The 21941-nt window shown below is 39.9% G+C and overlaps 1 protein-coding gene across 9 annotated transcripts in view; it reads left to right on the forward strand.

The window, feature by feature from the left end:
* NRG1 (neuregulin 1) overlaps positions 1-21941 on the forward strand; it is a 1206738-nt gene that overhangs the window by 396735 nt on the left and 788062 nt on the right. The gene's annotated exons all lie outside the window — the stretch shown is intronic.

Here is a 21941-nt window from a genome sequence, read left to right on the forward strand (position 1 = left end):
GTGTGTGTGTGTGTGTAAGTAATACGAAACATCTTAACCTACATTGCTATGGGAAAGGCACTTTATCAAGTGCAGCACCGTATTTTTGTGCAGTTTCTCTTGCCTTCAGTCTTAAAGACTCCATTGGTTTCCTAAGTTATTTGTCAGCAGCTTTCAGCACAGCTCTCTTCAGTTACATTGTATCATACATTTGTAATATTGATTCTTTTGACATAATGTTCATTTTATGTTAGGATGGATGTGTATTATAAACTCTAGGGCAACTTTTATAAAACTAAAAGAAAAATAAATATGTCACAAAGAAAATCAGTAAGGATATAAAATCAGTAAGCAGACTTGAACAGCATTATTGGTCAGTGCAGTACAATTGACATGTATAGCCTACTGCATCCAGTAACAGAATAATACTCATTTTTTCCAAGCTCACAAATTCTGGGGCATAAAATATACCTTAATAAATTCAGAAGAGGAAATCACTTTGAGGACCTTCTTCAGAGATATAAGGCAAATTTAAAGAAATAAAACATAAATGAATAAAAGGGGAAATTAATGGCAGATGTTGAAATATTAGAATACATAAAGCACAAATTCCAGAAATAGGGAATAATAAAGGTTAGAAAGCAGACTCATAGAATGGCAGATGTCTTAAACAGCACTCCGGCCTCAGAATCAGCCCTTAAGGCATTCTGATCTGGCTGAAGAGCCCATGGTCATCAAAGAAGGAGGAACCTTTCTCTGAAGGGAGGAGTGAACTTCCACTTTGACTATGACCTTGTCTAAATAAGATCGAAGTCAGCGAACTCCAAAGGCTTCCATAGCCTTGGCAACTCATGACAAGAGCCTAGGGAGATTACTGATGCCATAAACAAGAGTGTCAATTTGTTAAGTCAACAACAGGAGTCACTGTGTACTTACTCCTCATGTAGGATCTCTGTCTTTAATGTGTTGTCCAATGTGAATTAATGCTATAACTAGTACTGAAACAGTATTTTACACTTTATGTTCTGTGTGGGTGCAAACTGTTGAAATCTTTACTCAATATATACTAAATTGATCTTGTGTATATAAAGAGAATTGAAAATGAATCTTGATGCAAACGGAATGGGAGAGGGAGCAGGAGTTGGGAGGGTTGCAGGTGGGAGGGAAGGTATGGGAGGGAAAAAGCCATTGTAATCCATAAGCTGTACTTTGGAAATTTATATTTAGTAAATAAAAGTTAAAAAAAGAGTATAATTCTCAAATGGCAAGTCAAAAATTTGGTATGTACAATAAAAGGAAAAATAAAAAGAAACAAAATGTGAAAAAAGAATAAAGTTGGAGGAAGAATGGAAGAGAAAGGAGGAAGAATGAATCGCAGGAGAGGGTACTGCGAGAGCAGACCAAAACAAGGTAGGGGATGATGAGAAAGTGGTGTAGCTGTTCTGCTGATTATGTCCATTAACGAGGGGGGAGTGCTGGGATTAAACACTAAGCTTTAGCCAGATGCTAAAGTATCATGTAGTTCATAATTGAGACAAAATAGAAGGCATTTAAGAAGTTCCTTTGTCTTTTTGTGAATTTTTCTTGTATAGTTTATAGACAATTACATTTGAACCATGCTTGTGGGGAAAGAATAAGTCATTGGTAAGGAATGAAAATCAGATATTTGTAGAAGAAAAAAATAGCAACTATAACTCAAATTTTTCAAAGTGATAATTGCTGAAAGACAGTAATTGTAAGAACCTGGGATAACTGCTAGTTTCAAGTATTGTTCTCAGGTTATTGAACAATAATTCTCAATAGATATCAAAAGCAATTTTATACATCAATATTTTTATTTAATCTATTCTAAAATCTATCAGAAGCAATTGGTATGATGCTTTAGACACTTGACTGATGGAAAAAGTTTTCTGCAGTGATTCAAATGTCTCCTCAAAGTGGATGAACAGAAACAAAATGTTCAGTGAGATGAGTGTTAAATTATTATTATTTAGTAGAAAAATGAGCTGAGCTATTTTCTTTGGTGGATCTTACATAATCCATGTGCTGAAATCATTCCCATTTCATTCTTTGTAATGGTGCTCAAATTTTTAATACACTTAAACCATTAATGCAAGCATAAAAAGGAATTTTTCTTTGAGTTTTCATTCATTTTTAATTTCTTTTATTTGAAACACAAAGGACAGAGTGGGATCTCCTACTTGCTGGCTCACTCCAGCCAGAGCTGGGTCAGGTTGAAGCTGGGATCTGGGAACTCAGTATAGGTGTTCCTTGGAAATGGCAGGGACACACCTCTAACCTGCTGCGTTGTACGATGCAGATCAGCATGAAGCTGGATTCTAGAGTGGGACCTAGACTCAAATCTGAGCAACCGATATGGGATGTGGGAATCCCAGCTCATGTCCCAATCACTATGCCAAATACCCACTCTAAGTTTCTCTGTTCTAGTTACTTTACTTAACTTGTTAAAATCCTCTCACTTTCTCACTGTTCACCCAATTTATTACCTTAGCCTAGATGTTTGTTTTTATGCTTTGGAAACATGCACAAAAAATAAAAAGTAGAGAACTTTGAGACAGTTACTCTAGTAACTATCCAAAGTATATGAACTTTATTTGTTAAGGATAGAGAAACTTTATTTTATATTAACATCTGATTTGGTTACTTGTATGTATTATGTTTATCAGGTATTCACTGAACTTCCTGAGTTGATTTTGATTGTGTAGCTGTAGACTGAATTGCTTTTAAAGCATTATTTGACATGTGCCAGGTTGAACACAGGGTGCTTGTTTGGAGTGTCAACTAGGTAGTGTGCTCTGGTCACAGAATTTCTCAGAACTCAAGAAATGTGCAGAACTGAAAGACAATGATTTATCATGATTTGCATTGGCATAGTGATATTTATTGTTTGAGGGTGGGGAATACTTTGTATTATCTTTAATAGCCTAGCCAAAAGGTCACTATATTTTAGGCTTTGGGACTTACAGAAAAGGCAAATCTAAAACACAGGTATTTGACAGAATTTCTGGAAATGGCTTCCTAGATTCAACATGGTGAAAAGGAAGACTGTGATATTTTCAATCCCGTGCTGGTATTATGTTAGAGCTGCGGCATAGTAGGCTAAGCCTCTGCCTGTGGTGCTGACATCCCATAGGGGTGCCAATTCATTTGCCAGCTGCTTCTCTTCTGATCAAGCTCTCTGCCTATAGCCTGGGAAAGAAGTGGAGGATGGCTCAGGTACTTGGGCCCCTGAACCTGTGTGGGGAACCCGATAGAAGCTTCTGGCTCCTGGCTTCAAATCAGCCTGGCTCCAACCATTGTGGCCATTTGGGGAGTGAACCAATGGATGGAGAACATTTATCTCCATCTCTCCCTCTCTTTGTATCTCTACCTCTCAAATCAATAAATAATAATCTTAAAAGGAGGGAGACTATTCTGGTAGACCTAACTTAATTACACAAGCTGTTAAAAGCAGAGAACTTTACTCATTGCTGATGATAGAAGAGGGAAGTGAAAAGGAAAGTCAGAGGGGCCAGCGCAGTGGCATAGTGGGTGAAGCTGCCACCTGCAATGCCAGCACCCAATATGGGCATTGGAGTCCTGGCTGCTTCGCTTCCAATCCAGCTCTCTGCTATGGCCTGGGAAAGCAGTAGAAGATGGCCCAGGTCCTTAGGCCCCTGCACTTGCATGGGAGACCCAGAAGTGAAGAAGCTCCTGACTTTAGATCAGCCCAACCCTGGCCATTGTGGCCATTTGGGGGAGTGAACCTGCTGGTGGGGGGTCTCTTTCTCCCTCTCTCCTTTCCCTCTCTCCCTCTCTCTCTCTCCTTTCATCCTCTCTCTTTCTCTCTGCCCCTCTGTAAGTCTGCTTTTCGAGTAAATAAACATTTTAAAAAAAGAAGTCAGAGATTGAATCCAAAGAAAGAACTTGACTGTTGCTCCTTGTTTAAAGATGGAGGAGCCCTGTGAGAAGGGAGGTGGGTAGCCCTAGTTTGCTGAAAGAGGTTCATAGCTGACTGACAGCAAAAGAAACTGGAGCTCAGACCTGGAACCACTTGCGGCTGGGTTCTTCCGGCACCCTGAATGATCTTGGAAGTAGATTCTTCCTCCATAGCCTGCAGATGAGAGCCCAGCAAGTCATCACTTTGATTTTGACTTTGTGATTCCTGGACTGAAACCTCACCAGGACTTCTGACCTATAGTACTATGAAATACTGCATGAGTATTGTTTTAAGCCACTAACATTTTGGTGATTTGATGTACAGCAATAGAAAACAAATACAGAATCTCAAGCAGGTAAAATTGTATACGTTTTTGGAATGTCAAAGAGGATCCCATCCCAGTATTTGCTCTTTCAGAGTGCAAGGCCCTTTTCTCTCACTACCCACTGACTTGAGTTTAGGTTATTTTTTAAAGATTTATTTATTTATTTGAAAGATGGAGTTACAAAGGCAGAGAGAGAAAGAGAGAGAGAGGTCTTCCATCAACTGATTCACTCCCCCAGAAGACTGCAACAGACAGAACTGGACCAATCCGAAGCCAGGAGCATGAAACTTCTTCTGGGTCTCCCACATGGGTGCAGGGGCCCAAGGACTAGGGCCATATTTACTGCTTTCCCAGGCCACCGAAGAGAGCTCAATCGGAAGTGGAGCAGCCAGGACTCCAAGTGGTGTCCATATGGGATTCCGGCACTGCAGGCAGTGGCTTTACCGGCTACCCCACAGCACTGGGCCATTGCCTCTGGTTTGGATTTAACTAGTTTCCCTCCAACAGCATAGAAATGATGAGTAAATTTTATGAAAAATTTTAGCGTTAAGATGCATAACCCAGGGGCCAGCACTGTGGCATGGCAGATAAAGCCACTGCCTGCGGAGCTGGCATTCCATATGTTCAAGTCATGGCTGCTCCACTTCTTTGATTCAGCTCTCTGCTATGGCCCGGGGAAGCAGTGGAAGATGGCCCAAGTGCTTGCTTGGGCCCCTGCACCCAGTGGGAGACCTGGAGAAAGCCCCAGGCTCCTGGCTTCAGATCGGCCCAGTCCCAACTGTTGTGACCATTTGAGGAGTGGACCAATGGATGGAAGTCTCTCTCTCTCTCTCTGCCTCTCTCTAACTCTGCCTCTCAAATAAAATAAATAAATCTTAAAACAAAAAAAGATACACAGCCCACCCACTATATTCCTAAATCTGTGTATATGAAATACGTGAAACTTGTATAACTTAAATAAAAATTTAAAAGAAAAATATACGTAGCCCAACATTGTCTAGCACAGGAATGCTGCAACTCTAACCACTTGCTAAGTTTGTCCTAGAAGCCAGTATCTGAGATTTCCAACCCACAAACACCGGCTCTGACCTTCGTATTTCAATTGACCAGAAAAGTAGTCCCAACTCCTTCAGCCTTGCATGATAGTTGGCTAATTATGCTCAGAATTCTCTTTAACTGTCTACCAGAGGCAGGAACAGTAATGAGGTTTGAAAAGCAATATTATAGAAAGTTTTCCTGATAATATGATAAGATAGCCCAAGTTTGCTTTTGATGGTTAATTAAACGAAGTCCACAGACAATAAACATCTTGCCCAAAGCTACTCTTTGAGGTTGAGAGAACTGAGACTCACAGAGTTATAGTAATTTAAGTGTCTTCAGTCAGTTCATGGCAGGAACAGCCGTGATTCAAGCCTCTTGATTTACAGCACTTTTCAAAACCAAGTTGCGCCAGCCTGTGAGTTCTGTAGGGCTTGCCCTCATATTAGTTTGAGAGATAATTATACTTCTGATCCTATACCTGAGTTTCAATGTACTGCTGGCCAAAATATCCATGAGTAAGAGCCAAGCCGTGATATTCTTCTGGCCTGCAATTTTTTAAGAAGCAGTTTTATTGATCTGCCTCCCTGAAATGTGTTGAAATTGGCTAGAAGGCGAATCTATGCTGCTACGTATCTAAAGAATGGTTAATTTGTGTCCATAACGACTCTTTTGGCTACCCAGTTGTCTCATACCCAACAGAGACTAAGAAGATATGTTGCATCATGAAAGGTTAAGAAAAAGTGTTCTGGGAATAAGGTCCATCACTTGTATCAGCATAGTTGGGTCCTCTGCATTTCTGTTGCCATTTCTTCTTCCCATTCAACAGTACTTAATGTGTCTTTCCTTCAGCCTCCTGAACCATTAAGACATACCCTGTTCCTTCTGTGAATTGGCTGCTTTGCAAAGATGAATATCAGCTCTTTTTTGTGCTTTCACATATTTATTAGGGTACACTTTCCCAGTGTACAGAAAGCATTTCTTTTCTGAAGCTAGTTTGAGCTTGGATGTTTTCCCCACTGAATCTGAGATCCATGGAGGGTCAGACGCCAGGGAGCTGTTACACGTGTATAACCATTCCATTCACACCTCTTCAGGAGTTTCAAACAAGTTTAATTAGAAAAGAAACAAAGAAAGCACTTCATCCACACTGCTAAGAAAAAATAACTTTGCTGGAAAATGGATGCATTGTAAGCTTTGATGTGTCTAGTTCAGTTTCTAGGCATGAATATTTCAAATATTAAGTATTTTTCTGATTAGAATATGAAGTAGGTATTTACATAAATAGTAACATATTTACCATGTATTATACAATGCTAAATGTTTGTGTTTTTAGACAGTTAAGAAGAATATTGGAATGTTCTCAAAAAGATAGGAACATTTTCAATTACTGCTATTACGGAAGTGGCATTGGCGGGGGGGGCAGTTGACCAGAATCTGTCAGGTTCATCATTTAAGTGATACTAATTAGCTTCAGAATAAAAGGGAGAGGGGAACCCTCTGTCAGCTTCCAGAGGAGTTGTATAAGACTTGAGAGATGTCTTTTCTCTTTCTGTGACTCAGAGCACCAGAAAAATCTGTAAGTATGAATATCATTTGTACCTGCTAATTTTGTGTGCTGGTTCTTTCTTTCACTGTCATCATGTCAAAGAAGCACTGGGGAAATAGGCTCACCACCTAGCATTTCTCCCTCCCCCTTATCCAGATATATTCATTTATCTAGAATATCACAGGGAGGACATTTTCTCAGATGTACTCTCTTCAGCACATGGTTCAAGATCTAATAACCTGTTGTTAACTTTCAGGTTGAAATATGGTGACTTTGGTGTTTTGGTTCATTTTCAGGGATTCCTTGGTGTCTCACATAAATTCCAGATGATAAATTTAATTTTGAGGACTTTCAGAAAATTCATTATGGATAATATGATCATAAGATAGCCTGAGAGTTGTTTAGAAGTTGGTAAGGGTCTCACAGAGTTATACCTCCTCTTGCTTCCATCACTCTCCCACCTCATCTATGTAATCCTACCCTCCTTGTTCCAGCAAACAAATGAAAACATTTAGCCTACATATTTAAAATTTTATTTTAGGGGCTGGCACTGTGGCATAGCAGGTAAAGCCACCGCCTACAGTACTGGCATCCTATATGGGTGCCAGTTCAAGTCCTGGTTGCTCCACTTCCAATCCAGCTCTCTGCTGTGGCCTGGGAAAGCAGTAGAAGATGGCCCAAGTCCTTGGGCCCCTGCACCCACTTGGAAGACCCTGAAGAAGCTCCTGGCTCCTGGCTTCGGATCGGCACAGCTCTGGCCATTTCAGCCAATTAGGGAGTAAACCAGCTATGGAAGTTCTTTCTCTCTGCCTCTCCTCTCTCTGTGTAACTCTGACTTTCAAATAAATAAACAAGTCTTTAATTAAAAAAAAAAAGTATATTTTATTCCCAGCTGTATACACTATGGTTACCTTTACATTCATCCATTCAGTTGACCAACCAGTCAATATTTATTGAGTATCTACTCTTTATCAGACACTTCTACATGCTAGGGACCCAGCAGTGAACAAAACAGGTCATTGTTCTGCTAAATTTTTAGTGGTTTACTTATGGCTCATTGAGATAATGACATTTGAGCTAAACTGGTAAGGAGTTGAAGAAGTGAGGCATGCTTATAAATAGAAAAGAATAATCCAGGCAGAGACAGTAACTGAAGCCAGAGCTCTGAGGTTGAAGCATGCCAAATATAATTGAAGAGCATTAGGGAGGCCAGCTTGGCCACAGCAAAGTGAACTGAGTGTGTGGAAGAACACTAGGAGATGAAGTCAAGAGATGGAGGGTGGTGAGGGAATTTCCCATCTTGTGTAGGTCCTCGAAAACCAGTAGAAATCAAGGGAGCCATTGGAATGTTTAGTAGAAAAGTAGCATGATCTGGTTTAAGATTTTAAAGGGACATTTTGTTGTTCATGTTGAGAAAATAAATGTTAGAGAATGTGCAAGGTAGAAGCAGGGAGGTCAGACAGGAGGGCATTGCCATTCTTTTCTAGAAAATGAAAGGGATTCAGGCCAACAGGATAGCAGCGAACATGATGTGAAGTAGAGGTAGAACCAAGGGGGTTTGCTGATAGTTTAAAGGTGAAGTTGGAGGGCAGGAGTGAGGGGAGGGGAAGAGCCAGGAGTGACTCATTTTGGCCAGTTTGCTAGAAAGATGGAGATGCCATTAAATGAAAACTGCATTAAAACACCCACCATTCATTAAGTTTGCTCATCATTAGTGTATGAAAGACATTGGAACAAACCTTTCTGGGAATAAATTGCATGCACAGAACTGGGTGTGCTGCTCTTTGGTTTGGTGTGGTCTAGGAACTTAGTTGTAAGGGTTAGCAGCACTCATTTGGTCTTCTTGTCAGTAGGTAACGTATCTAGAGTAATTGTTCAACTTGGGATTTTATCAGGACCCAAGGCTTTTTTTTGAAAATGACTGGCTCTTTAAAACTTGAAGGTACTTTCAGTAATTTCTGGAAAATTAGAATTAAAAGGTAGGATTACTTTGGTGCAAAGAAAATTTGAAATCCATGCATAATTTTTTCATAATATGCATTTTCTATGAGTTTTTTGATAACTAGCTTATATAGTAAGTTCTAATATAAGTATGATTTTTCCTCACTAGGAACCCAAAATAACCTTTAGCCATTGCACCTAATGGGATAATTCTGATTCCAGTATTGTTTACTTTCCAGGTCCTGGGGAGTCTCTATTCTATAACTCCCAGGACTCTTGTATCACTTTCTATGAATCAGAGTGCCTGCTCTTATTTTAGACTTTTTATGCTACAACTTAGCCATTGTTTATAGATTTGTTCAGTTACCTTATTCTTTTTTAGCTGACTTATACTGAAGTTCATTGTTCTTAATGACTAGTGTGTCCTATCATTGTCTTATTCATTTGCTTCTTAGGGAACTTGAGTATGTAGTATGTCAGCTGATTCCCTTATTCCCTACCCTGTACTCCTCTGCCTTTCCCCACCCCTAGCCTCCTTGCTGTCTTTCTGGGTCTCCTTTATTAGCTGAGTTTATGGCAAGAATCAACATGTTAGCACTCATGAAAGAGGGGGGTATATCGTGTGTTCCTTGAAGTCAGACCTAAAGTAGTGTTTTCTCTTTGGCTACCATGGCTGCATTCCCTAGGCATCTCCATTCAACAAAGCTCTTGCAGCAGTAAGTTGAGAGTTATTTTTAATTATTTCATATGCAAAATTACGAGAACTAAATTGAATTTTTATTACAGAAAAGGAAGCACATCATAATGAGTTTGAAGCAAATGTCATTACTGAATTCAACATGTAGTATTCTAAAATGATACAAGACAAACAATGTATGTATATTACAATATACACTGAATAAGCCATTAGGTTGTTTTTCAGTCCTATGCAGATGTCCTGCCAGATTAGATTTAGAATCTATACTCCTCACTTCGTTCTCCCCATGTCTTATCCATTAACTTTTCTTGTATCTAAAAATAGGACAATAAGAAAAAAAATATAAAGTCCCTGCTTTCTCTTAAGCTTCTAACTTTGGGCAAGTGGAAGACATACTTATGCTTGCTGTGTTACTCTTTATATCCTCATATTACATAATAGAATGGTAAATTTTGTCATACCTTTAATGTAGTTTTCCTTATTGCTTAAAATGTCCATCAATCATGTTGAGATGGATTATTTTGTTTCCCTCTTCATTCAAGTGGTTTGTTTGCATAGCCTCACCCATCATTACATGTTCTCCATATGGTTTTACTTGAAAATATTTGCCCTTAACATGGATAGTGCTTTTCTGATGTTGTTAGGTGGGTCTAATATTATTTCCAGAGGGTTGCATTCATCAGAGTAAGAGGAAATATCTGTGGTGTTTGATTTTTCAGGATTTAATATACCAAAACCAGTGTCTTATGACATTTTAGAAGGATGGTGGAAATCATTTGCAATGAGAAGTTTTGTCATAGGAAGTAGCCCTTATTCAGATATGTAGGTGTTTGCTTTAAAAATGTAATGTTGGGTAAATCTTTGAAACCATTGCATAGGAAAGTGCAGTGGGAAGTGAAAAGTGGTAAACAGATTACCTATCAAATTGTTTATGGTGGTGGCAAATATTCCTTGCTCTTAACCCACAATGTTATTAAGGTAGTTTGGAAGGAAAAATGTATATACATTTCCTATGGAGCGCTTATCTTCCTTTTGTATATTATGGAATTTGTGATTATTTTTCAAACTAGGTCCATAAACATTCAGCTATTAGGTTTCCTTACAATAGCCAGTTTAGAAAGCCTGAGCTTTTAGAGCATCTTTCAAGATGTAGGGCCCATTTGCACATTCCTGCTCAAGTCTCAAAGCAATAGCAACCGCCTTTGCACATTTCACGATTAACACTTCAACCTCCAGCATGCTTTGTAAGGTTAGGCATTCATCAAAATGTCACAGTGATTAAAATTACAAACCCAAAAAGCATTTCTGTCAGACACTGTCTTTTTAATCTGCACTCTTCTCTAGCTGCATCCCCACTTTTACAAGTGACCTATCCTTGTCTTTTGTCAAAAAATTTCTTGCTACAAAATTGCTCATTGTCCAAATCCCTCTTTGATGCTTCCAAATATTGTTCATGGACAACTCTCCTGAACACCAAATCTTGTTCTCTTGCAATGTTTACAGGTGAGGAGGAAACAGTGGAGAGTCAGAGCATGGAAAGAACAAGGCTTGTCTTGACTCCGTGCTGCTTGGCTTAGGAGCCAAGAACATGCACCAGGATACCTCTAAGTAACTGAAATTCTAGAGGGCTTTCTATCTGATTTCCTGACTGTCTTGTGGATTACTTATGCTTACTTCTAGAAGAGCTTTTGTTTTGTAAGTGGACTCTAAAAGTCTGTGGCTGCCCTAATAGTGTCTTATTAGAGGAATTATCTGTGAAACAACAGAAAAGAGCAGCAGGGCCAGCGCTGCGGCTCACTAGGCTAATCCTCTGCCTGCAGTGCTGGCACCCCGGGTTCTAGTCCTGGTCAGGGCGCTAGATTCTGTCCCGGTCGCTCCTCTTCCAGGCCAGCTTTCTTCTGGGGCCCGGGAGTGCAGTGGAGGATGGCCCAGGTCCCTGGGCCCTGCACCTGCATGGGAGACCAGGAGGGAGCCCCTGGCTTCCAGCTTTGGATTGGCGCAGTGCGCCGGCAGCAATGCGCCAGCCATAGTGGCCGCTTGGGGGGTGAACCAGTGGAAAAAGGAAGACCTTTCTCTCTCTCTCTCCCTCACTGTCTAACTCTGCCTGTCAAAGGGAGGAAGGGAGGGAGGGAAGGAAGGAAGGGAGGAAGGGGAATATACTGGGGAAAATTGCGCTGGGCAAGCAGAAAGGCTGTAAGGACTTCCTTGAGCAAACCTTGCTTCTAGGTCTGAAACATGATAAGAGGGCCCTTGTAGGAAAGCAAGAACTTTCTATTAGAAATAAGCAAACCCCTCATTGCCAGCTCCTTTGCTTCCTAGATTTCTATAAGTGCTGGAGCTTAAACTGTTTGTTACTTCTTTCTTACTAATGCTACTGAATGCTAATAGATTATTGATGGCAGCTATGTTTACTAGGCATGAAAAATGCCTGGACAACAGTACCTCTATGGCAGTTAATCTTTGCAGAGAGGAGAGCATCAGTGGTACACCTCAGTGAGGGGAGCTGCAGCTGATGCTTTGACCACCATGGCATCAACGGAGAGGGCAGAGTTTTTATCACTGGTGTAGCTTCATGTACAGTAAAAATCTCATACAGAAGTAGGAGATGCTACATGGAACTGCTTTACAGGAATGACAACATTTTTAATAATTTTGAGGCCAGAAGGCACTTACTGCTTCTTAGATGAACATGAGCAAAATAGAAGAATTACCTAGGAGAGCTGTTGACTCCACCTTCTAACTAATTCGATGTTGGAAAAATGATGTTTTTCTTCTATGGCTTGGTTTCCTTATCTGAAAAATGGGACTGAAAATTCTCACATCAGAGTTGTTGCCAGGATAAAATTAGTTTGTGTAGATAAAGTAGCTAGCATGGTATTTGGTATACAGTGCATGCTCAAGAAGTGGTATAGATTTTTATTACATAATGGTGATAATATTTGGAGAAATGTGTGTGTGTGTGAGAGAGAGAGAGAGAGCCAGAACAGAGCAAATTGCTTTCTCTTTTGCATTTTTGTGAATGTCTTACTTTCTTCCAACTGAACTGAAACATCCATCATGAAGAAAGCTGATTTAAGGTTGTTGCTGCAAAAAGGGAAAGACAAATAGATGAAATCCAGCCTTTAACATCCCTGATGGGAATTTTCAATGAAAAGCTAGACAGGAGGCATGAAAGCCAGACTGTCAACAGAGGAAAGCCTTTATTAAATTCATTATCAAGATACTGGTGGATAGACAAGATCGTAAAGCCTTCCTTAGGGGAGGGTCTGCTTGGACAGAAAGAGAAGAGGGAAAGACAAGAAAGTAGGTCCGTTGTCCTTCTCTGACTTGTCCAAAACGGGAAAAGTATTTTATGTTAAGAGATACCAGCAGCGGAGAGAAGAAAGTACTTTGCTAACTGCTGCCTACTCACTGGTGCAGGGAGAAATGTCATCAAAGTGAGCCACATGGTGCCATGCTGTTAGGCGTAGGGAAAATGCTGGTGCTTAGCTTTATTGAGCATGCCTGCTAGTAACCGTGGCATAGATAGGACTATAAGTACCTGTGTGCCCAAATGAAATGCACAGATGGTGACAACTAAGTGGTCTCGTTAAGTGAAGGAAGGCCAAGGCCTCCAAGAAGCATCCCTCAGTCCAGATTAAGCTACAAGAGGTTGGTTGCCAGACTATAGGATAAGATCCCAGGAAACAGCACATACCAGACACTGGTATGATCCCACAGTCTCCCCATAGTTTTGGAGACCCTCTCTGTCCACCAAGCGATATCAACACTCACTGTAGTCCATTAAGTTATACTTAAAGTAATGTTTTTTTTTTTTTAAGGTTTATTTATTTCTAAGTCAGAGTTACAGAGAGGTAGACTGAGATAGAGTGATCTTCCCCTTCCCCACTCACCATCATCAGCACCAACACCACACAGAGGATGGGAATCAGGTGTAAGATACAGTGACTTACAGGCAAGAAAGAAAGAAGCTAGATCATTACATGACCAATTTGAAGTAGGAAAAATGTATGACCTGGTTATGTTTACTGCTGCAACAATCACCATAAAATCTAGAGGTTGGCAATGTATTCTTGGGCTTCACATCACCTTTCACAATTTATCATGCAAAAGCTGTGGCTAGTCTTGAGTCAAAGGAACGACTCACATCTGCATTTGGGGTCAGTAGTTCTCATTCTTGATTGGGTAATCTGAATACTAGTAATATTGCAAGATGCAAGCGATATTTAGGGCGGGGTAGGAGGAGAACCATCCAAACTAAGCTGAAGCCAGGAGGCATAACGAACCTTGAATTGTGGAGTAGAAAAAAAGATAGACTCTGCAGTCACATGGACTTGATTTCATTATGATTTGCCCTCTTACTATTTGTGTTATCTTTGTTATGGGTTGAGTTATGAGCACCCAAAAGATGTTGAAGTCCTAACGTAGATTACCTATGAATATGTGGCCTTACTTGGAAAAAAAATGTCTTCACAGATGATACACTTAGGGTAAATCCTAATCCATGACTGCCTCTTTACATAAAGGGGCAAATTTGGACAAAGCGACCTGTCCACAGGTAGATGAAGGCAGATATCAGGGGTATGCGTCTGTAAACATTTGTACAGCCCATCAGAAGCTAGGAGAAAGCCATGGAATAGATTCTTCTTCACAGTGATCAGAAAGAATCAACTCTGCCAGAACCTTTATTTCGGATAGCTGTCCTCCAGAACCAAGAGAGAACAAATGTTTGTTATTTTAATCCATCTGTTTTGTGGATTAAATTATGAGCCTTCACAAGCTCATAGCACCTCGTACCTATTTTCTCATCAGCAAGTCAGTTGTTTCCCTCTACCTCATGCTGTAAGTGATACTATCAGCTTATAAAAATCCCCATGGAACTTTGATCAAATGAATAAATACTGTAAGGATTGCAGATTAAGTGGCTATAAATAGAAAAACTGTATTTGGAAAAATGTAAGAAAGCCCATTTGGTACAATTGAGTTTTCAATTTTTCTCTGAACTTCCTGGAAACCAAAGTGAAAGAAGTCATGTTTTGGGTCACAACAGTTTTCTTATTGCATTGAAGATCCCTCATGGGAGAAAAACTTTATCTGTTCCCTGAATTCTGACAGGAGCTCCAAATCGCATAGCGACAGTGCAGTCACTGATATTTCTTGGCAAATTCAGTACACAATTCATACAGAGATGATTATGTATTAGCATGGCAATGCATGCCATGTATGAGGTTGGTACATGTGCACATGTAATTCCCTATCTCTTAGAGTTATTACATAAAATCTTATAAATGTAAGAAAGCTAAATAAGCATAACCAAGTTGAGAACAAGCATCCTTCATTATTCAGTGATGTTCTGACTCTGCTGAACTTTACATTTGTCATTTACTCCTCCTCTTTAAAAAAGCCCACAGGAATCTGGCAAGATAAGTTAGCTGCTACCTCACCATTGAAAAGGGTTCTTGTTTTTATTTTTACAATTATGAGTTATGTATAAACCCATTTTAATATGAATTTGAATTATACTTTTAAACACATTGTAAGAATTTAATTTGAAAACAGTTAAGTTTTTCTGATAGTAGCTTTATCTTTCAGTTCGACACTGAAGTACAATGTGTGAGGCATGGATTGAGTGAGGAAATCGACAGTAAAGCATTCCATACTCTTGGGAAGGACTTAACTCAAAAGATGAAATAAGGCAGCCATAATATTGAGATGTCCTAAGATAGAGTTTTGAGAGGCAGCCCCCTTCAGTGAAAGACAACTCTGTCAAAATCTTTCATTAAAAGAAGCTGATGTATGTATTCCTGCAACTTCTTGATTCTGCCTGCTAGAACTTCATAACAGGATTTTATTTTTTAAAAATAAGGTATTAGAGTATGTTAACTAAAATATTAGTAAAACATCAGTTGTATAAAACAGATCAGAATCTACTTCAACAAATTCTGTTTGTCATATTTTGTTATAATAAAAGCATAGAAACATATTGCACAGTTATTTTATTAATACGCATATGATATAAATACATTTTGAGAATTTCTCTCTGTACTACAAATATGTAGTTTCTCATTGTTTTTTCTCACTCATTTCCATTCCCAGTATTTTGCTTTTAAATGCTGTCTGCAATAACTAGCCCAGTGCACATCCTGGTTCTCTGAATAGCAAATAGAATGTCATTTTAAGAAAGGAATGGGGAGATGGAGGTGGAAATGAACTTGATAACAACAATAAATTATCAAATCAAAGACTATTGTATTAAGATGGCCTATGTGATTAAATCTCCGTGGTTGTATTTCGGCAGCACTGTCACTACGAGAGTTGTAAGATGATTTGTTATTTCTCTCTAAGATTTCTAAGAAAAATGGCATAAAAATACAAATACATACTTGTAGGATTTCAAACTATAAGAAACATATTAGTTCAGAAGATGTTAAAATTTCACAGTGTAGAGGAACATGTTAGAATGGTTCATATTGGTGAAGAGCTGTGCTGTCTGTACTGAAGATCCTAGCTACTTCCTTCTTTTAAAGATTGAGATTTGGAGAAGACAAAGTAGAAAAGCCTTTTCTACATAGGTGTTTACATCTTGGAAGGACAAATAGAAACAGTGTAAGAGCTGACACCTTTAGTCTACTCCATATTATAGATACATACCGACATAGCTCATTTTTCCCAGGTCAAGTTGAAAGGTATTTTGGGGACCGGCACTGCAGTGCAGCAGGTTAACGCCCTGGCCTGAAGCGCCGGCATCCCATATGGGCACCAGTTCAAGATCTGGCTCCTCTACTTCCTGTCCAGCTCTCTACTATGGCCTGGGAAAGCAGTGGAAGATGGCCCAAGTCCTTGGGCCCCTGCACCCTTGTGAGAGACTTGGAAGAAGCTCCTGGCTCCTAGTTTCGGATTGGCTCAGCTCTGGCCATTGCAGCCAATTGTGGAGTGAACCAGCAGATGGAAGACCCCTCTCCTCTCTCTGTGTAACTCTGACTTTCAAATAAATAAATATTAAAAAAAAAAAAAAAGAAAGGTATTTTGACCTAATTTGTCCTCTTCTTCACCTGTGTGTAATTTCAAAATACTCTGGAGGAAAACAATCTCTGCTTGATCAAAGGATTGACTAAGGTATGTATTTCAGAAGATTCCAATTGGATTACTTTATCTTCTTAGAACTTTTTCTTTCTTAATTGTTTCATTACTTACATTGAATAAAGTATACCAACATTGAAAAAAATTTTAATATTTCTTCCTGTATAACCAATGCCCACATAAAGAATTGTCCTTACTTTATGTGTTTCCTTTTGCCCCTTACCCCCAAATACCCTCTTTCTGAAAGACAGTAAATGGATCTTCTAATACACTATATTCATATTGTTCATATTGTTGTTAATGAGCTAAATCAATTCAAAACATATCAGGGTAGCTCAAAGCATTTGTGGAAAATGTAATTAAAAAGCATACGTTTATTTTGATGCTCCCAATTTTGAAATCCATGCACAGTTTTTTATACATGCACAGTTTTTTATAACATGCATTATCCATAGTTTTCTTGCATGTATTTTAAAAATTTTTACCCCAAATTTTTTCTTTTATTTCCATTTTCAGGACCTTTTGAAAGTTTCTCATGTACTCTGAATCTTCTCTTTCTGCGTATTCTGATTTTTAACTTCATCTATGTTCATTCATATATCAGTTCTTTTCTATTGCTCTGTTGTATTCTGTTATATAGAGGAACTTCAGATTATTTATTCATTCTTTTGTTGATGGAGATATGGAATGCCTCTATCCTGGGACTTCTAGATATCAGAATGCTATCAACATTCATGTGTATATGAATGTCACTTGGAAAACATGCACATTTTCTCTTGTGTCTGTACCTAGATGTGCAATTGCTATGGGTAGGCATATTTAACTGTAGTTCATGCTTCCAAACTCTTACAAAGTGAACTGGTGTAAATGAAGGTACTTCAAAAAGTTGTGGAATAAATAGAATTAAGGATGTTTACTTTTTTATAAAAATTTGCCTCCTATGCATAATTTTTTATAATATGTATTCTCCATATACTTTTTGAAGACCCCCTGTATTCAGACCCATATGTCTGTGAGTTCCCAGTACTATGCATGCTGGCCAGTACTTAGTATCATCAGTATTTTTAATTTTAGCCATTCTAGTATATGTGAAATGGCATAATTTTGTGGTTTAATTAGAATATTCATGCTGACTAATGATGACTATAACACGTTTTCATAGGCCTCTGCAGTTTGAATATCCATTAAAATTTTCTGCTCTTTGTAAATGATATTTTGACTTACTAATTTGGAAGATTTCATTTTACATTCTGATCATTAATACTTTCTCATGTGTATGTGTTGTGAAGATGTTCTTCTACTCTGGCATGCCTATTCACTTACCTGTTAATTTCTTTTGATGAATAGGAGTTCTTAATTTTGTGAGTCCATTTTATTCTTTTCTTTTTAGGATTAGTTCTTTTTGTGTTCCATCTGTTGAAATGTAGACTATCCAGAATTCCTGAAAACATCTCCCTAATTTTCTTCTAGAAGCTTGGTGCTTCAGTTCTACATGTAGATCTGCGACCCACCTGAAATTTACTTTTGATTGTGGAATACAATGTGGGTCGAGATTTATTTCTTCCAGACAGATAACCAGTTTCTATAGCACTACCTATTGAGAAGATTATCCATTTCTCTCACTGACTTGAGGTAGAGAATATTCATAAACCATACACCTGTAGGTCTCTTTCTGCACCTTTGGTCGATTTTCATATCGTTATTCAGTATCAGTCTCCTCCAGTGTTGTATTGTGTGTTCAGGGTTGTCTGCACTATTTTAGATCCTTTTCATTTTCATTTTTATTTTGGAATCAGCTATGACAATTCCCCTTCCCCCCTCCCAAATGAACTCAAAGGGTTTTAAATGCTGTTGCATTAACCTATAAGTGAGTTTGTTGGAAAGTGGTATCTTTTTTTTAAGATTTTATTTATTTACTTGAAAGACAGAGTTACAGAGAGAGGTAGAGACAGAGGTAGAGACAGAGGTAGAGACAGAGAGAGAGAGAGAGAGAGAGAAAGAGAGAAAGAGGTAGAGAGGTAGAGAGGTAGAGAGAGGGAGAGAGAGAGATAGAGAGAGAGAGAGAGAGAGAGATCTTCCAACCACTGGTTCACTCCCCAGATGGCCACTACGGCCGGAGCGGTGCTGATCTGAAGCCAGGAGCCAGGTCAATGGGTGCAGGGGCCCAAGGACTTGGACTATTTTCCACTGCTTTCCCAGGCCATAGCAGGGAGCTGGATTGGAAGAGGGGCAGCCGGGACTAGAACCGGCAATCATATGGGATGCTGGTACCACAGGCAGAGGATTAACCCCCTGTGCCACAGCGCAGGCCCTGGAAAGTGATATCTTATCAATATATCAAATCCTCTAAACCATGAAAATTGAGTAAACGTATTTATTTAGGACATTCCTTTCCTTTGCTAATATTTTAGTTTGGAATAGAGCTCTTGCACATTTTTCATTAAATTTGTTCTTGGGCATTTTATATTTGTGGTGCTTTGCTAAATAGCCCTTTCAAAAAATTTATTTTTACACCCCTTGTCTCTGCTGTTGAGGAACATTATTTTTTTCTTCTTACTATTTGTTGAACTCTTTACTTAGTGTAGGGTTCACATTATGAGTGTAAAGTGAACGTTATGAAAATTGAGAGGAAATAAGAGAGGAAGGATGAGGAAGGGTGGTAGTGTGAGAGTATCACTATGTTCCTAAACCTGTGTATATGAAACACATGAAATCTGTTTGCCTTAAATTAAAAATTTATTTTATTTGAAAGGCAGAGTGGTAGAGCAGAGGATAAAAAAGATGTTCCATCTGCTAGTTCACTCCCCAGATGGCCTCAATGTCTGGGCCTAGAACAGGCTCACGCCAGGAGCCTGTAACTCCAGGTGGATGGCCCACGTGTACAGCAGGAGCCCAGGCACTTGGGCCATCTTCAACTGTTTCTCAGGCACATTAGCAGAGAGCATCACTGACTTGAACCAGTGCCTCAGTATGGGATGCCGGCTTTGTAAGCAGCCGCTTAACACACTGCACCACAACTGCAGTCCCCACAGTATGGCGTTTTTGTTTCACTGTAGTTTACATTGGAATTCTATATGATACAATTCTATTTGCATATTGACCTAACCAGCAATCTTACTAATTTCACTTATTCATTATAGTTTGTTTTATACATTCAGTGATCATGTCATGTGAGCAGTGAGTTAGATTTCTTCCTCTACAATCTTTGTGAATCTCTTTCCCTTTCCTTGTGTTATTGCAATGTCCACATCCTGCAGTGAATATAAAATTAGTGATTGCAAACATCCGTGTCTTGGTACCAGCTTCAGGAGTGTGCTCAGTCTGTGCTACCATCTCAGCGATTCTCTCATCAAACTGTACTTTGTATTTGGTAGAACCGTAATAATATAGACTATTTTAAAGTTAACTGAATATCTTTGACCTCCACCTGACTTCTCCTCTTCCCCAAATAAATTATAACACATGTTCCATTGTTAAGAAGGCCATGCTGGTCATGAGGGGAAGAACCGCTATATTCCAGAAGTTGTACTTTCAAAATTTATATTTGTTAAATAAAAGTTTTCTATAAAAAAAGAAGGCAGTGTTCATATTTTAGGTTATATTTGTATTTGAATTCCAGAAAATATTTGTTAGGGAATCATAATTATGGACTCAAAGTGCTTTAATGCCTGTCCATTTATTTAAACTTACCATATTGTTAAATTATAGCCAATTTTTATATAGATGCTTTTCTTCACATGAATAGCATAAATTCAAAGATAGCAGAAATTTGTCTGAAATTTCTTTGAATAATTTAAGGCAACCAGCATAATGGCTTGTCTCAATAAACGTGTTGATTGTTTTATGTCAGGCAAGTTTATTATTCTACTCAAATTTGAAATTGCATTATAGGTTAAAACTACCATTAAAATAATATATTTTCCATAATACTGTTGTAATAAATACACAAAGTATATTAAAAGCGGAGTGCCGCTCCCCTGCGGAAGTGGGGAATGTGGCCAGGGGGAACCGCCCTTCCACGGAGGTGGAAGGGACAGTAGCCAACCCGGGAAGAACCAGCAGCAAACCCCGGGAGGGCCGAGCAGACGAAAGAACAGCGCAGGGTACTGTGTCGTTCCTCCACGAAGAGGGGGAGCGACATATTGGTGCCGTGACTCGGATAGGAAACCTAGGACGGATAGGAAACCTAGGACGGATATGAAACTTAGGAGGGAAGAAACGGGAAGAAATGGGAAAATTTCGGAGAGAGAGACTAGCAAACAGCCTAGGGAAAAGCCGGACGAAAAAGGTGCCGGAAGAAGCTATTGAAAGCCCAGGCATAGACTCAGATACGGACTACGGGGGGAAGCTGGGAGAAATCTCTAAGGGCAAAAGCAAAAGTGAAAGCTAGAACAAACAGACTTGGATACGGACTGTGGGGAGAGGCCAGGAGAAATGAGGGAGGAATATTGTTGGAAGAAAACTTAGGGAAACATACCGGGTAGAGAAAAATGTTAGGGAAATTGAAGCCACGGGGGGCAGGCCAAGGCGGAGACGAAAGCCACTTTGGGATTCTCAAGTTAGCCCGGGAATAGGGGGCGAAAAGTTAAAACCAGAAGCGGAAACGTAAGCCCGGTTGGGATCCGTCTGATTAGCCCGGGGAGCAAAGGACTGGAAGCCAAATCGTGGGGCGGAGACGTGAGCTGGGTTGAATTCGCCAGGCTAGCCCGGGGAACTTAGATTGAATGCTAATGGCGGAGACGTAAGCTACGTTGTGTGACTCGTGGAGGCTGCCGCGCGCAGACAGAGCGTGCGGGGCTCAAGTAGGTAGGGAACGCGGGGCTAGTGCGTAACCGCGGAGTGTGCGCGCAAAGCCGAGCCGCGCAGATGAGAGAGGCGCGGGCTGAAGCGGCTCAGAGCCGGCGAGGCGCCGAGAAGCAGCCTCGGGGCGGGCGCCGGCAGGGCGAGGCGCCGGGAAGCCGCGGGGATAAGAGAGACAGAAGTTTAGAAGTAAAATGAGAGAAATAGGAATGCTGGAAGATAGAAGTAAAATGAGAGAAATAGGAATGCTGGAAGATAGAAGTAAAATGGGAGAAATAGGAATGCCCAGAGATAGAGAAATAGAGAAATAGAAAGGCCTCCCCTCAACATGGCAATGAGAAAGCTTGGATTCGGTCTGCCTGATTAGGGAGGCGGTGAGCACCTGCGGGCGGCTAGCAGCTTATGCGCCGCAGGTCACCGAAGACAGGCACGAATTAACATCAGTAAGGCCTCCCCACAATACCGCAATTAGAAAGCTTGGATTCGGTCTGCCCGATTAGTGAGGCGGTGAGCACCTGCCGGCGGCTAGCAGCTTATGTGCCGCAGGTCACCGAAGACAGGCACGAATTAACATCAAAAAGGCCTCCCCACA

The sequence above is a fragment of the Oryctolagus cuniculus genome, chromosome 2 (assembly GCF_051225735.1).
Source record: "Oryctolagus cuniculus isolate XC-2025 breed Fujian yellow rabbit chromosome 2, ASM5122573v1, whole genome shotgun sequence".
NCBI classification, from domain to species: domain Eukaryota; kingdom Metazoa; phylum Chordata; class Mammalia; order Lagomorpha; family Leporidae; genus Oryctolagus; species Oryctolagus cuniculus.